Genomic DNA, 16,926 nt, shown 5'->3' with positions numbered 1-16,926 from the left:
ATCATGGATCCAAATGTCATTTATGATCTAGAGAAGCACATGGCTCTTCATAGAGAGCCTGAGCAATTGTGTATGGGTCACATCAAGAACTCCCTTTCTGATCGACTCTATGGTTTGTATGCATCGGTCACAGATTGGAAGCTAAGTACAAGGCATATGAGGAAGATAATAACAAGTACCTTGTGTCTAAGTACCTAGAGTTTCAAATGGTTGATGACAAACCTATCATGGAGCAAGTGCGTGAACTATGGGTCATGGTTAACAAGTTGAACACGCTTTCCATCTCTATACCGGATTTCTTTCAGGTTGGTGTGATCATCGCCAAACTGACATCCTCATGGAAAGACTTCTCTAAGAGAATGATGCACAAATCTGAGGACTACTCCTTGGATGATATGATGAAACACCTTCATAATGAGGAGGAAACTCACACCTCCATATAGGCTGGGTTAAGTAAACATGTGTGTAATAGTTTGAGAGTAGGGCCCATGGTGGATGGGTGTGGGTGCTATAAGTTATAAGGGGTGAGGGTGGGTGGGTGTGGGGTGTGGGTGTGGATATAGGGGGAGGTGGTGTGGGGATATGGTGATTAGTGGTATAGGTCGGGGTAGATTTGGGTGGTTGGGTAGGTGGGTGTGGTTTGTAGAGATGGAAGAGGTCCATGTCTTAGGGTAGTCATTAATGTAGACTTGTGAGATGAGGCACATACACACATAATTAGTTAGAATAGAATAAACTAATTATTGTGGACTAATCATTCCTACATCCACACAATAATTAGTTAGAATAGAATAATCTAAGCATATATATATATATATATATATATATATATATATATATATATAGAGAGAGAGAGAGAGAGAGAGAGAGAGAGTCAAGATCAAATAAGAAGGAAATTTTTGGTTGGAAGGTAAGAAGTTTTTTTCTACATATTTTTATCGCGAACAAACAAAATGAATCATTAGATGATTCATTTGTAAGATGATTCACAAGAAAAAATTCTCAAAAAAAACATCTCGATGATTCATTTATATAATGATTTTGTTGTTATTCCTTAAAATTATCATAAAAGTGAATTTTTTCTTAATTTAGTTAAAAATGAATCATAAAAATGTTTTTTTCTGGATTTTTTTCTTGTGAATCATTTTACAAATGAATCATCTACTGATTCATTTATTTTGTTCATCAAAAAAATATGTAGAAAAAAAACTTCTTACCTTCCTACCAAAAAAAATTTCTTACCGGATCTATATATATATATATATATATATATATATATATATATATATATATATATATATATATATATATATATATATATATATATATATATATATATATAGGCTTAGGTTATTCTATTCTAAATAATTATTGTGTGGATGTAGGAATGATTGTGGACCAATCATTTTAGTTATGTTAAGAAATTGATAAACAAATATTATTGAATTAAAGATAATTGAAAAATACCATCAAAATTCATCATAAGGGTATTTTAGTCAAATAACATAATTTAAAAAAAAATTACAGATTTTAGGGAACAATTAATTCTCTAAACTTTAAAGTTTTGATTTTTCTTAATAATAATTATATTAATTTGGACATTCTAAAAGAATGCATCCATATTATCTTGAAAAACTCATTCTATTCTGACAAAATATTATAAACATGTACTATCAAAATTAATATTTTTTAATTTATACAAATTTTATATGAAATGGATTTTAATATTTTAGAATCAGTAACTACATTCATTCTTAAAGAATACAATTATGAACATAAATTACATTTATTCTAAAAGAACACTAATACATTCTAAGGGAATATTGATGTTAATACTAATACATTTTAAGGGAATATTGTTGTTAATCCATTCCAACAGAATATAAAATCCATTCTGAATGAATAATAAGTCCATTTTGTAAGAATACAAAGTCATTATCATGTTAGTTGTTTCACATCACTATGTAATTGAATCCTTCCCTGTTAAATGAATCCCAACAAGATCCAAGAAAGTCTTGAAAGCTGGAAAGTGTAGTTGAATCTGAACAACATAATTCTCATTCACTCTGTCTTTATCCCCTTGACAATGTGAATGGAATCCTATACACTTCAAATCCTTTATCTGTTGAACATTATTTAATTCCTAAAAACAATCTTGGGATTATATCTGAGTAGTATCACCTAATAGATTAACAAAAATAGCCATTAGACAAACTCCTGTTACCTTAAGTTCTCCCAACGAGGGTTTTCAACCAATCATGCTTCATCATAACACTTTTATAATGAAGTTTTTCAATCAGATAACAACATATTAGAAATTGAAAATGAGTTACATCAGCAACCAATTCATTTAGTAAAAGAGAGTAGATGGAGTGAAAAACAGTCAAAAGAAGAGTGATAGAGATATAATTACTGAGAAATAAATATACTAACAATCACATTAGGTATTTTGATACAAGATTCAACGTGAATCACAAAGTAATCTAAAAAAATATATAATTCTTTCAATAGAGAGAACGATAGAAACACCTAATTTAACTATACTAACAATTGCATTAGGTTAAAGTATAACCCTAGTGAATATGTGACAAAATTTAAAGCAACTAAGAAGAACAATACCTTTGTAAAGACTTTTGGTGGGTTCTTCATCAGGCAAAAAAGTGGCATCCTGAATTGTCCAACAAAGTTCCATCCAGATGAACTGGAAACAAAAAGTATGCTTCATGTGCCCAAGGTTTTTCCGATGTGGCCTGCCCAATAGAATAAAATCATGTTAACAAACAAAAAATTATTTTCTCAATCACACTCAAAAAAAATTTGATTAGGTGAAATGAAAAGAGATGATTTTATATGATCACAGATCTGATTGTGCATAGAAATAAGCTACCTTTAGTGGAATGGATCAACAATGTCAGCAGATTTGGGTGGTTAAACAGGGCGGATACAGGGATCTATTCCTTCACCAACTGCAGTTGATTCGGAGTCCGTCGTCACCCTGCTGCTTCGGAGTGGAGCATCAAAGTCTAGTATTGTTTCGTTACTTTCTACCGTCGGTTAGTAGCAGACGATGAAGAACGAAAGCGGTCGTTGGGTATGCCGATGTCCGTTGCCTTGCGCAATAGAAGTGATCAAGTTGATGGGATCGTCGATGATGGAAGCCAGCTCCGACCTTCCTCTATTCTTCCATAGTCAAAAGGTTGAACAATCGTCGGTGATGTGATGGCCATTAAGGACGCTTGATGATGAGTCTCGGCTGTGTGGTTCAACGATTGTGCAAAAATAACAACCATTCTTCCCCTTTTTTATCTGCATGTTCGAGATTATGAACTATAGCGATGATGATAGTGGGTACGAAGAAGGTTGTTGATGGGGATCAGTGGAAGTAGTGAGGAGTTGTTGTAAATCGAGGTGGTGGTCGTCAGTGGAAGTTTTTTTTATGGCGGAATAGGGTTTTTTGATAGTGAACGGTCGCATATAAGAATGAGAAGAAATTAGGTCAAAGTCAAAGTAACTAGCATAATTATAGAAAGTATTTGTGAAAGTTATTTATCAAATTACTTTATAACCCTTATTAATTTTTTTAATTTTTTTTTATGTTATTTGATTGGTCCACACTGATTCCTACATCCAGACAATAATTAGTTAGAATATTTGAACCTAACACACACACACACTCTCTCTCTCTCTCTCTCTCTCTATATATATATATATATATATATATATATATATATATATATATATATATATATATATATATATATATATGAATGTGAACCAATCATTTTACTTATTTTAAGAAAATGATTAATAAATATTATTGAATTAAACATAGTTCAAAAATATCATCTAATTTAATTAAAAGGGTATTTTAGTCAGTAAAGATATATTTAATAAAGGGAAATTGCATATTTTAAGGGATCATAAATTCTATTAATTTTTAGAAACCGATTTTATAAATTATAAAATTTCAATTTGGAAATTCTGACAGAATATGTTTATAAATTTATTCAAAAATAAAAATAATTTTGAACCATAAAATAATAAAAATATTTTTGAACCAATTTCTTGATCATGAATTTAAAATTTCTTATAGAATGACAAATTCTTGAACCATCAATTGAAGAATAAAACCAAAATTTACATTAATTCTTATAAAATACAAGTAACAATTGCTAAGAATTACATTTATTGTTAAAGAATAAAAACTAAAAACACTTTCAAATCAGGAAAAAAATATCAAAATCTAACAAAGACACTAATACATTCTAAAAGAATAATGTTGCTATGAATCACTTCCAATTTTGTGGTCCGTTCTTCAAGCATCAACTTCTGTGAAAACAAATCCAATTGTAGTTTAGAATCCAATAATACATTAGCAAATTGTAACAACGTAAAATTTCCAATTTAATTTTTCATTTTCAAACCACAAAATGTATAACATATCAAAATCTCAAATCCATAACAACATTGTTTTCAAAACAAATCCCAAGATCTCTCTAACATGAACTCCATCGGTGTGGGTGTGTACAAGTCAAGCCTTCGCCTTCCCACGGTCCTCGCTGGTACCTGAGACATCAAACACAACAACTGTAAGCATAAATGCTTAGTGAGTTCCCCAAAATGCCACATATCACAAATACGCCACTCAAGGCTAAACCCGACCCTCCGGTCAAGATGTCTCAGCGGGACCCTCCAGTCCCGCAGCTCGTCGGACCCTCCGGTCCAGTCATAGCTCGTTGGGCCCTCCGACCCGGTTAGAATCGTTGGACCCTCCGGCCCGGTCTATATAACCATACAGCATACAAATAACACATAGCATGAAATCTCTAAGACAACACATAAACTCATACATAGCACATGAGACCCTCTGGTCAACTCGAAATACCTACTCAAGGTAATGAAATAGTGAGAAGACTCACCTCGTGTATCTCGGTAACTCGTAAATCTCGTAACTACTAGTGCTCGATCTCCCGAGCTATCGTCCTCCTACAACACAAGCATATCTCTACTTAATACCACCTTGACCCTGGCTGACTAACACTACAAAGTCAAACTAGTCAACTGTGGTCAACGGTCAACGATCAACGGTTGACCCGACTCGCCGAGTCTGGCGTGGACTCGCCGAGTCCCTACGGGAACCCGATCCCTCTGAATCTCTTCCAACTCACCGAGTCACTCACCCGACTCGGTTACTCAGCCCCTAGTTTGCAATCACTGAACAACCCGCACCAACTTGCCGAGTCTGGGAGTGGACTCGACGAGTGCATTCCATGCACAACCCCAAACGACCTTCTGAGATCAGATCCACTCTACTAACTCATAGATCCAGTCCCCTTAAGCTTATTGACCACGTAAAGTCCAAGTCTTGGTGCTCATTAAGCATCAAATAGCTCATTAATGATGTTTTAGCCTCAAATACATTGATCCCAACCCAATACCTCCATGGATGCATATAAAGCTTGGGCAAAGAGGTGCTCTGGACCTCTATGGGTCCAGATTCAGAGCCATAACTCGCCAAGGGACCATGAGGATACTAGATCTAGCCACAAATGGGTTCAAAAGCCCTAAATCTATATGAACATCACAATAACAACGAAGAATTCGAAATGGTACCTCAGTTGTGATGTCCTGGACCTCAGTTCTTCAAGAATCCACCCCTCTCTTGCTTCCTCTTGGCTAGATCTCCTCTTCCCTTGCTAGACAATAACTCTAAGATCAACAATGGCTCCTTCCCTCACTTGAATCACTCAAATGCTCTAGGATCTCACTCTGGGGACTGATGAGTGCAAATGACGGCCATAAGGCCCTTTAAATAGGCCTCAACCCACTATGTAGTAAGTAATTACCAAAAAAATTTGGTTTTCCGGTTCTAAACCTACTTTATCCGGTTCCAACCTACCCACTTTGATGTTTCCAGGTTTTCCGGTTCTAGACACACTTTACCCGGTACCGTACCCGGAACTGAATCGGAATTGGTTCCTATATACCACTTCGGTTTCCGGTTCTACAAAATCCCATTAACCGATTCTGAGTTTTCCGGGTCCGGGTCCATCCGGTCTGGGTTTGAACCCGCTTTCATCCCTACGTAATATGATGTTTTTCGTAAATACATTATAATATAAGACCGACGGGTTTTAAATAAGTATATAAAAAATAATTTAGTAAAAAAAATTAAGTTTTTTAGAACGGAAAACACAAGGTTGTCAACATCGAGATCCTACGTAGGATCGTTTTTAAGTTTGCAAGATTGGGATCGGGATCCTAAAATCCTACAAAATAAAATATAATTTTAATTTATAATTTTAATACATGAAAAATATTTGAAACATTCAATTTTTGTTCAAAAGTTATAAAAACTTCAAAATATTAGTCATAAGTCACGACACAAAATGATAAACGGTAATTTGGTAAAGGGTAAAAGACATAAAGTGGTAAAAGAATTTCATTTGAAAAAAAAAAATCAAGGTAAGGTAGTATCGGATCCCGATCCTACGATCCTACCTGCTATCCTACCCCAAATACGATCCATTTACGATCCAGATCGTTTTTCTTACCTAGGATTGTTCGATCCTATGATCAGGATCGCGATTTTGACAACCATGGGTAAACATACACCTACATCGTAAAATTATATAAGAGCGTCTTTATAATAAATTTAAAATATGACTATATTTATGATCAGATCTGTAACAGCCAGATTTCTAGGTACCATATTTAAATTGTTTATTTTGAGTTATGAGGAGGGACTCGATGAGTTGACACTTGGACTCATCGAGTAGGATCGCGATTTGCTGACTGGATTAATGAACGGACTCAACGAGTCGATGGGTAGACTCGACGAGTCCGCGCTGTGGACAGAAACCCTAAATCTTCGGGCATGTGCCCTATTTAAGGGTTAGACTCTGGATATGGACCTCTAGAGGTCCAGAGGGCCTTATCCATTTTGCTTTATGTGGGTTCATGGAGGAAATGAGACTATGTTGCCATTTTAGAAGCCATTTCACCAAGGAAAGCCTTGTGTGCATTGCATGAATGTCAAGACTGAACCTTTGTGTGATTATTGTGTCTAGGAAGGTCAGATCTATAGGTTAGAGAAGAAGATCTGACCTCAGAAGGTCATTTGAGTGTTGCCATGGGAGCAACTCGCCGAGTTCATAAGTGGACTCGACGAGTCGAGTCGGGGTTTCCCCGCGATTCGTGACAAGAGTAACCCGTCGAGTGAAGGGATGACTCGACGTGCTAAGTGAGGCTAGAAGGATTTAGAGGACCCCACATGGACTCGCCGAGTCTCCCATGTGTACTCGACGAGTCGGGTCAAAGTTTGACCGTTAACTTTAGTTGACCTTAGGGTTTTGGTCAAGACTGATTAAAGAGAGTTCAGGGAGAGGTAGAATGGCCTTCTACCCAATCTTTAGAGATGAGACTATGAGAGGGTATTAATCAGGAATATTTTTCGAATAATAGGAGGAGGCTAGGTCGGGACGTCGAGCAGTTTATCCGACTTTATTCGAGGTGAGTCTTCTCACTATACATTACCTAGAGTGATATTTATGGGTAGACCAGGGGGATCTTGTATGCTATGTGTATGTATGAGATTATGTGCATTTTGTTATATGTATGCTATGTGTTGTATAGACCGGACCGGAGGGTCCAACGATATAGACCGGACCGAAGGGTCTGACGAGCTATGACCGGACCAGAGGGTCCAACGAGCTATGGGACTAGAGGGTCCTGCTGAGACACATCGACCGGAGGGTCGTACTATAGCCTTGAGTGGAGTATGTGTTGTATGTGGTATTTTGGGGAACTCACTAAGCATTTATGCTTACAGTTGTTGTGTTATGTGTTTAAGGTACTAGCGAGGATCGCGGGAAGGCGCCGACATGATCCGTACACACTCATAGAAATTATGTTTTGAGATTTTGGGATATGTTTTTGTTATGATAACATTGGATAAAGTATGTTTGGATATTATCTTATGAATAAAAGTATGTTTTAAAAAATGAAAAATTGTTTTGGAAATTTACGTCGTTACAAATTGGTATCAGAGCCTTGGTTTGAGGGATTCGGATGCACATTCGGGTGTATCTAAACTCAAACTGAGGATTTGAGGAAGTTTTTCATAAAATAAACAAATTTTCTAAAGAAGTAAAAGAAATTAAGAAAAGCAGAAGGAAGCAGTGTGTACAATCAGCCAGCGCCCGAACGGTGATTTCCCAAAATACCCTTACATTATGTGTTATGAGATATGTTATGATATGTTATGCATGCTAGAGTAGACTAGGTATTCATATTAGGACTAGAGTGGCCTGATTTGTGATGCCTTAGCCTAGTAAGATTTCTGCTGCTCTGAGATACTTTGAGAGCGAGTAGGTAGCAGTGAGGAGCTTATGAGAGGTCTGTTGGAGAGTAGCCTATACGTGGCGATATTAGAGTACTTGTGACCTGGGATCCTAGGAGGAGGACTTGGGGTGAATACTGATGTGGTGTAGACGGTAGTATAGGGCCCGTACTACTGAAGACACCGGATCGATGCGCAGTCCAAGTAAGAATCCTTAGGGTACTAAAGAGCAAGTAACCAAGTAGGGTTGAGTTATCAAGTGAGAGTATGCTCGAGCGAGTCTCTGATATTTCGTATGTTGTATTTAAGAGGCATCATGGTTAGGACGTGCCCCAGACCAAGGACCAGCGGTGTGAGTGACGAGGAGCTTCGTCAGATGATCCACGATGAGGTGGCTGCGGCTATCCGCGCAGAGATTCCAGAGATATTTGGGTTTATCAAGACCACTTTGATTAAGACGTTCGATGAGAGATACGCAACAGTTATTGAGGTTGCGGCTGCTGCAGCTACTGTAGCTGTGGCTGCTGCTAGACCTCAGGGGGTGACTCGTTGCCGTTCCGGGAGTTCAGCAACACGAAGCCACCAGAGTTTGATGGGACGCAGGATCCGATTGTTGCAATGAGATGGATTTCTGATATCGATGGATGCTTCTACACCTGCTCGTGTTCGGAGCATCTAAGGGTTCGGTTTGCACTGAACCAGCTTCGCTTGGGGGAGAAGGACTGGTGGAAGTTTGTGACGGCAGACTTCACTACTGCAGAGCTTACCGCGGTGACCTGGGAGAGGTTCACCATGAAATTTCGAGATGAGTATGTTCCCCATGTGGAGAGGGAACGTCTGGCCCACAAGTTCTTGTTCCTCAAGCAGGATGTTTCATGAGACGGCGTTGTTTTTCCCTGAGCACGTGTCTACTTAGCAGGCACGTATGAGCCGATACTTGAGCATACTAAGGAGGGATATTCATGAGTTCGTGACGAACTCTTCATACCGGAAATTTGCTGAGCATCAGGAAAATGACCAGAAAAGGGAGATTGAGCTGGAGATTCAGGTTAGTGAGGAGGTCGAGTCTCAGAGGAGGGACAGGCAATCGGCACAGGCGTAGCCGGCAGCCAAGCGGGTAAAGCCCGCTGATTCAAGATCTAGGGGTCCAAAGGGCCGCACTTGTGGGAAGTGCGGCAAGAGCCACGAGGGGATGTGCAGAGCTGGGTGTGTTACAAGTGTGGGAAGGAGGAGCATTATGCGAGGGATTGCCCCAAGGGATTCTCGGTTTGCTTTCATTGCAACCAGACCGACCATCGGAAGGCCGAGTGCCCTCAGCTACTATAGGGATCAAACGCAGGGATCCGCACCTGCTGCTAGAGCTATCGAAACCCAGCCAGTGAAGGCCGAGGCACCGAAGGCTCGCGGGAGAGCCTTCCAGTTGACAGCGGAGGAGGTCCGCGCAGCGCCCGATGTCGTGGCTGGTACGTATTCTTTCATTTATTTATGTTGAGTTGAGATATTATGCTTATATTATGGTATGCGTAGGTACTTTTCTTGTGAGTTCTGTACCTGCTTTGGTGTTATTTGACTCGGGTGTGAGTCGATCTTTTGTGTCATTAGTGTTTAGTCAGCAGCACATCAGTATCCGACGAGAGGCTTTGATTCGACCGCTACGAGTTTCCATAGCTGACGAGTGTCACACCCCCGAACCAGTCGGCGGAAACATCCGAGGGCTCGCGTGACTTTAATTGAATATCATCACAATGAATTTACATGAATCATAACATAAACATCACCATGCATCAATATATTACAACTGGAATTGTTCACATCAAGTACATTGTTTTAACATTTCAAATCCATACATACATTGTTTGATAGATTTCAAAAGCAAAAACAACCTAACACACTTGGTACTTATTCCTCGGCTTACCTGTTACCTGAGAATACAAGTTATTTTGAAAAACGGTCAACATATGAAATGTTGGTGAGTTTATAAGTATGTTGTGTTAAAATGATTTGTGTAGTTTGTAAAACCTGGAAAATCCGATATTTTCTGAAAAGACCATTGTTTATAAAAAAAAAAAAAAAAAAAAAAAAAAAAAAAAAAAAAAGTGTGAAGATCCGTACAATATGCATGATGATTTCAAAACATGTACAAATGAAGAACTTAGTATTAAACGTACAAGTGAAATTGTTGAACTTCCCCGGAAAACCCAACGTTTTCCAAAAACATAAAATACAATGATTTCTCAAATTATTATACCGCTGCAATGAATGATTCTGTTTACTCTTCCTTGATTACTCGGGTGGTGTTGGATTAATTAAGGTTTGTGAGTTGTTATAACCATGCATTAGTAAGGATTAGTTTATAACTACCGTTTACGAACGATCCTTAGAGGCGTCGCCCTTTATAACTCACTTAATCCAACCACCTTGATTACTCTTGATTACCACCCTAAATCTGTTTACGTCGATTACTCATAAGCCTAGTAAACGAGGAAAAAGAGGGGTACAATCCTGCTACTTCCATGAGTTTACTTTAGGCTATTAGGGATGCGAAAAACTCGTTGGCCCATCTCGCATTCGATTACCTTGATCTTACTGGCAATACTATTGGTTCACTAAGACCCAAAAGCACTTGAGAGCCATTTAAGGTCCCTTTATATGGAATTGGGCCATGGGAGGCCCAATAACATATAAGTGTTATCCCTTTGGGTCATAGATCATGTTAATGGACTTGCAAGGTCCAACAAACATGATTTGAAACTTTCAGGCCCAAAGTTTGAATAATTACTCGTCTTAGGTATCGCTTATCTTTTGTAGGGTTCGATTTAACGGTTTTTGTTTTTGTATCGACTCGAGACCGATCGATTTGTTTATACGATATTTGGAGTTATACGTGTATTTGTCTTTCAAATTTTTGTCAACCGTAGATTAATATTTTTGACTCAATCTCCTATAAATAACATAATTGATTTAAAAATAGTGGTTTGACCTTTTCAGCCCCCTTTCTTTTGTAAAATGACAAATTTAGTCCCTAATATAAAAGAAAAGTCATTTTAGGTCCTTAAAACCTTTTCTTGACAATTTTCCATTATAGATTAGTTGAAATGATATTTTTAACTCAAAACTTATTTTGTTAACAGATTCAGCCCTTCCAGAATGATATTTTCCGGTTAAAACCCAACTTTTTGCAATTTTTACACTTTTGGCCCAAAATCCAAAAACTTTACATTTTGATCCCTTTTTGGAAATAAAAAGCATTTTAAACCCTTAAAATAGTTTTGATACAATTTTTATTCCCTGTTTGGAGGAAGTTATTATTTCAGCCCTTCTAAATGTCATTTTTTTGCAATTTTGGGCCTATTGGGCCGAAAAGCCCAAAATTAGCCCATTAAGCCAAAAATTTGCATATCAAGTCCTTTGAAAATTTTAATGTTCATAAAAGCAATTATTTTATCTGTTTTGACTCTTTAACCCTTAAGAAACCGTGATTTGGCAACTTTTAACCCAAATTTTTGTATACTTGACAATTTAAGCCCAAAAATGGGTTTTATGTTGAAGTATATTTAACACAATCTTATAAGTTATTATTCTTGACTTGTTTGGTGTAAAATAACTTAGATCATGTTTATTTACTTTCTTATGTCATAGATCTCGAGTTAACACTCCTTTTTAGTTACATGTTTATCACAAAAACACATAAAATCATACATACATGCACAAAATCACACATAGCATACACATACACATAGATCTACACATTTTCTTGTATTCTCCCCCATAAAACAAATGAAAACCGAAAAGAGAGGGGTATGAAACTCACCTTGAGTTGTGGTTTCAGTTTTGAAGAGAGAATTGAAGAAGTTTGGTGTAAATCTTGGCCTAGTAAGCTTTCCTTGGAGGATCTCGAACTTAGGTGTTTCTAAGATGGTGATTATGAGTTTAGATTGATTAGAAAGATATTTTGATAAAAACAAAGCATCTAGATCATAGATCCAAACATACACTTACCTTGAATGATGATTTTTGTGGAAGAAACTCTTTATCAAGCTCTAAATCTCGAAAATTTGGTGAAGAGTGAGGAGAGTTCTTTGCGAGAGTTTGAGTGAAATGTGTATGTATGTTTGTGTTGTTTCGGTTGAGAGAAAGAAAAGAGGAGAGGAGAGAGTAGATGAAGTGATGGTTGCATGAAGATATGAGTTATATACATGGAGGACCTATGGGTAAATGTGAGGTGGGAAATGGAAGTCAACCCTCTTCCATTTTGGGTTGTTGGGCCGAGAAGAGGAGAGGGGAAAGAAGAAAATTGGGCTTTTTGCTCTTAGGACCATCTTATGATTCACTTCGATGATTTTTGGCCCCAAATAAATCAAAGTATGATTGTTATGACCCATTAGGGCTAATTTAAATTTGTTGTGATCTAATAAGGCCCATTAAAGTATTTTATTTCATTCTAGGCATAATATGGCCCAAAATGTTAAAATAAATGAAAGCGGGTCCAATTAGAGCCAATTTAAGAGTTCTAAGTCCAAGATAGTCAAATTGGAAGCTTATTGGTCCATTAGGCCCAATAAGAAAATCCTAGTCCAAAATGGACTTAAAGCGAGATTTTTAGCGCTTCCAAACTTTTGTTGACTATTTGATGTGCTCTTATAAAGCGTTTGATGGAAGTTTTGTTGTTATTGAATAAGCATCATACATGATTTCACATTGTTGGTTCACATTTGTTATCGTTGTTCAATGTTTACAAGGCACCAAGTTCCTAGTTGTGACAACGAGCGAGCAGTGTATCCTACTGATGTGATTCGTGGATGTATACTTGAGATCTTTGGCGTGGAGTTTCCGATAGAGTTGGTCCCGATTGCGATGGGGGACGTTTGCGTTATATTGGGCATGGATTGGTTGAGCCGATTTGGAGCGGTTATAGACTACGAGCGGCAGATAGTGACGATACGAGACCCTAGTGGGGGAGTGCTGACGGTATATAGCGAGGGTACCCGATGTGGGTCAGCATTTTGTTCGGCTACTATAGCAAGATAGAGTTTAAAGTAGGGCTGCATCGGGTTTGTAGCTTATGTGATGGATACACGAGTGGCCACGGAGAGGCCGAGTTCGATTGATGATGTTCCAATAGTGCGTGAATTCCCGGACTTCTTTCCCGAGGAGTTGTCGGGTGTGCCTCCCGAGAGGTAGGTGGAGTTTCGCATTGATTTGGTTCTGGGAGCAGCGCCTATCGCCAAGGCGCCTTATTGTCTTGTGCCGCCAGTGATGCAGGAGTTATCCTCACAGCTTCAGGAGCTGCTGGGGAAGGGGTTTATTCGACTGAGTAGCTCACCGTGGGGAGCGCCGATCCTTTTTGTCAAGAAAAAGGATGGTTCGCACCTGATGTGCATTGATTACTGGGAGTTGAACAAGTTGATGGTCAAGAACCATTATCCATTACCGAGGATTGATGATCTGTTCGATCAGTTGTAGGAGCGTCTTGGTTCTCCAAGATAGATTTGAGGTATGTATATCATCATATGGGAGTGCAAGATGAGGATATCCAGAAGACAACATTCAGGACTCGTTATGGGCATTACGAGTTCGTGGTGATGCCTTTTGGGCTCACCAACGCACCGGCAGCGTTCATGGATCTCATGAACAAGGTGTGCAGACCGATGTTGGATCGGTCGGTGATCGTTTTCATCGATGATATTCTAGTGCATTCGAGATCTAGAGAGCAGCATGAGGAGCACCTAAGAGAGATTCTCAGAGTATTGAGTTCGGAGAGGCTTTTCGCCAAATTCTCCAAGTGTAATTTCTGGTTATGAGAGGTCCAGTTCTTGAGACACCTCATTAACCAGAATGGGATATTGGTCGATACTGCCAAGAATGAGGCGGTTATGAGATGGGAGGTGTCGAGATCCCCCATTGAGATCAGGAGTTTTCTAGGATTAGCCGGCTATTATCGGAGATTTATAAAGAATTTTTCCAAGATTAGCGTGCCTCTCACCAGGTTGACCCGGAAGGGCGTTGCTTTTTCATGGGGTCCGGAGCAGCAGACCTCGTTTGAGACACTTCGCCAGAGACTATGCGAAGCCCCGGTGTTATCCCTTCCGGGGGGATGGAGGATTTTGTGGTGTATTGTGATGCATCGATATCGGGGTTGGGTGCAGTGCTTATGCAGAGAGGGCATGTGATAGCATATGCATCGAGGCAACTGAAGCCTCATGAGATGAGGTATCCCACCCACGATATGGAGTTGGGGGCAGTAGTGTTCACCCTCAAGATCTGGTGTCACTATCTATACGGGGTTCGGTGTACCGGACAGAGGCTGTGATACCGGAGAACCGCAAGAGAGAGCGGGTGATCGGGCAGGTACCTGAGTTCGTTACTGATAACTGAGGGCTTATGACCTTTCAGGGTCGGATATAGGTGCCGTTTGCGGGCAGGGCATGTACCATTCTGATGGAGGAGGCGTACAGGTCGAGGTTCTCGATCCATCCCGGGGCCACTAAGATGTATTTGGATCTGAAGAGAGACTATTGGTGGCCCTGTATGAAGAGGGATGTTGCATGGTTCGTTGAGAGGTGCTTGACCTGTCGCAAGGTCAAGGCCGAGCACCAGCATCCACATGGCAAGTTGCAGCCGCTTGAGATTCCCCAGTGGAAGTGGGAACAGATTTCTAAGGACTTCATCACTAAATTGGCAAGGACCGCGAGCAGTGTTAATGCAATTTGGGTGATCGTCGACCGACTAACGAAGAGCGCTCACTTCCTTGGTATTAGTGAAAGCTCTTCTGCAGAGAGATTGGTAGAGTTGTATGTGAGGGAGGTGGATTGCGACATGGATTACCGATCTCGATCGTGTTAGATCGAGATGTACATTTCACTTCGAGGTTCTTGAAGAAGTTCCATGAGGAGTTGGGAACGAGGCTGCATTTTAATACCGCTTACCACCCACAGACGGACGTACAGAGTGAGCGGACGATTCAGACGCTTGAGGACATGCTTCGAGTATGTGTATTGGACTTCGGAGGAATTTGGGACACGCATTTTCCATTGGCTGAGTTTTCCTATAACAACAACCACTATTTGAGTATAGGTATTCCTCCCTTCGGGTTGTTGTATGGGAGGAGGTGTCGGACTCCCCTCTGCTAGGGAGAGGTGGGGCAGCGAGTGATGGGAAGCACTGAGATAGTGCCTTAGACGACAGAACAGTTACAGCAGGTCAGACAGAGATTGCTGATATCCCAAAGTCTTCAGAAGAGTTATTCGGATAGGCGACGATCCGAGCTTGAGTTCCAGGTTGGAGATTTCGTACTCCTGAAGGTATCTCCTTGGAAAGGAGTGATCCGATTCAGGAATAGGGGCAAGTTGGGGCCCCGGTACATTGCTCCGTCAGGGTGACCGCGAGGGTGGGCAGGGTAGCATATCGTTTGGAGCTACCTGCGGAGTTAAGCCAGATTCATGATACCTTCCACATGTCTCAGTTGAGGAAGTGTATAGCCGACGAGTCGGCGGTGGTGCCGCTGGAGGATATTCAGGTGGATGCGAGTATGAATTATGTTGAGAGACCGATCGCTATCCCGGATTGGAAGCTCAAGGTTGTGAGGAACAAGGAGGTGCCTCTAGTTCAGGTCCAATGGCAACATCTAAGAGGGTCCGAGATGACTTGGGAGCCGGAGTTGGAGATGCGGGAGCAACATCCTAAGTTGTTTTCCGAGCGAGACTTCGAGGGCGAAGTCTGATTCTAGTGGGGGAGAATTGTAACAGCTGGATTTCTAGGTACCATATTTAAATTGTTTATTTTGAGTTATGAGGAGGGACTCGATGAGTTGATGCTTGGACTCATCGAGTAGGATCGCGATTTGCTGACTGGATTAATGAACAGACTCGACGAGTCGATGGGTAGACTCGATGAGTCCGCGCAGTGGATAGAAACCCTAAATCTTTGGGCATGTGCCCTATTTAAGGGTCCTTATAGCCCTCATTTGTGGCTACCAGTCCAGAGAGAGAAACCCTAGAAAGCTTGGACGAGTTGCGTGAGAGAGAGAGCGTTTTTGATCTTTGTTAGTGTGATTTTGCCAAGAAGAAGGTGTTTCCAGCAAGAGGAGGTCAAGGGGATTGCTATTATGTGGGTTTCCAGCTTAGATCTGTAACTTTGAGGTAGTAAATTGATCCTTCCTTCTGTTTAGTATGAGATCCTTGAATTTTAGGGTTTTCTATACCCTTTATTGGCTTGAAATGTTGAGTATGTTGTCCCTTTGAGTGTTAGACTCTGGATCTGGACCTCTAGAGGTCCAGAGGGCCTTATCCATTTTGCTTTATGTGGGTTCATGGAGGAAATGAGACTATGTTGCCATTTTAGAAGCCATTTCACCAAGGAAAGCCTTGTGTGCGTTGCATGAATATCAAGACTGAACCTTTGTGTGATTATTGTGTCTGGGAAGGTCAGATCTATAGGTTAGAGAAGCAGATCTGACCTCAGAAGGTCATTTGAGTGTGGCCATGGGAGCAACTCGCCGAGTTCATAAGTGGACTCGACGAGTCGAGTCGGGGTTTCCCCGCGATTCGTGACAGGAGTAACCCGTCAAGTGAAGGGATGACTCGACG

Source organism: Lactuca saligna, chromosome 9 (genome assembly GCF_052625555.1).
Source record: "Lactuca saligna cultivar CGN05327 chromosome 9, ASM5262555v1, whole genome shotgun sequence".
NCBI classification, from domain to species: domain Eukaryota; kingdom Viridiplantae; phylum Streptophyta; class Magnoliopsida; order Asterales; family Asteraceae; genus Lactuca; species Lactuca saligna.
Note: the sequence above shows the minus strand (reverse complement) of the source record.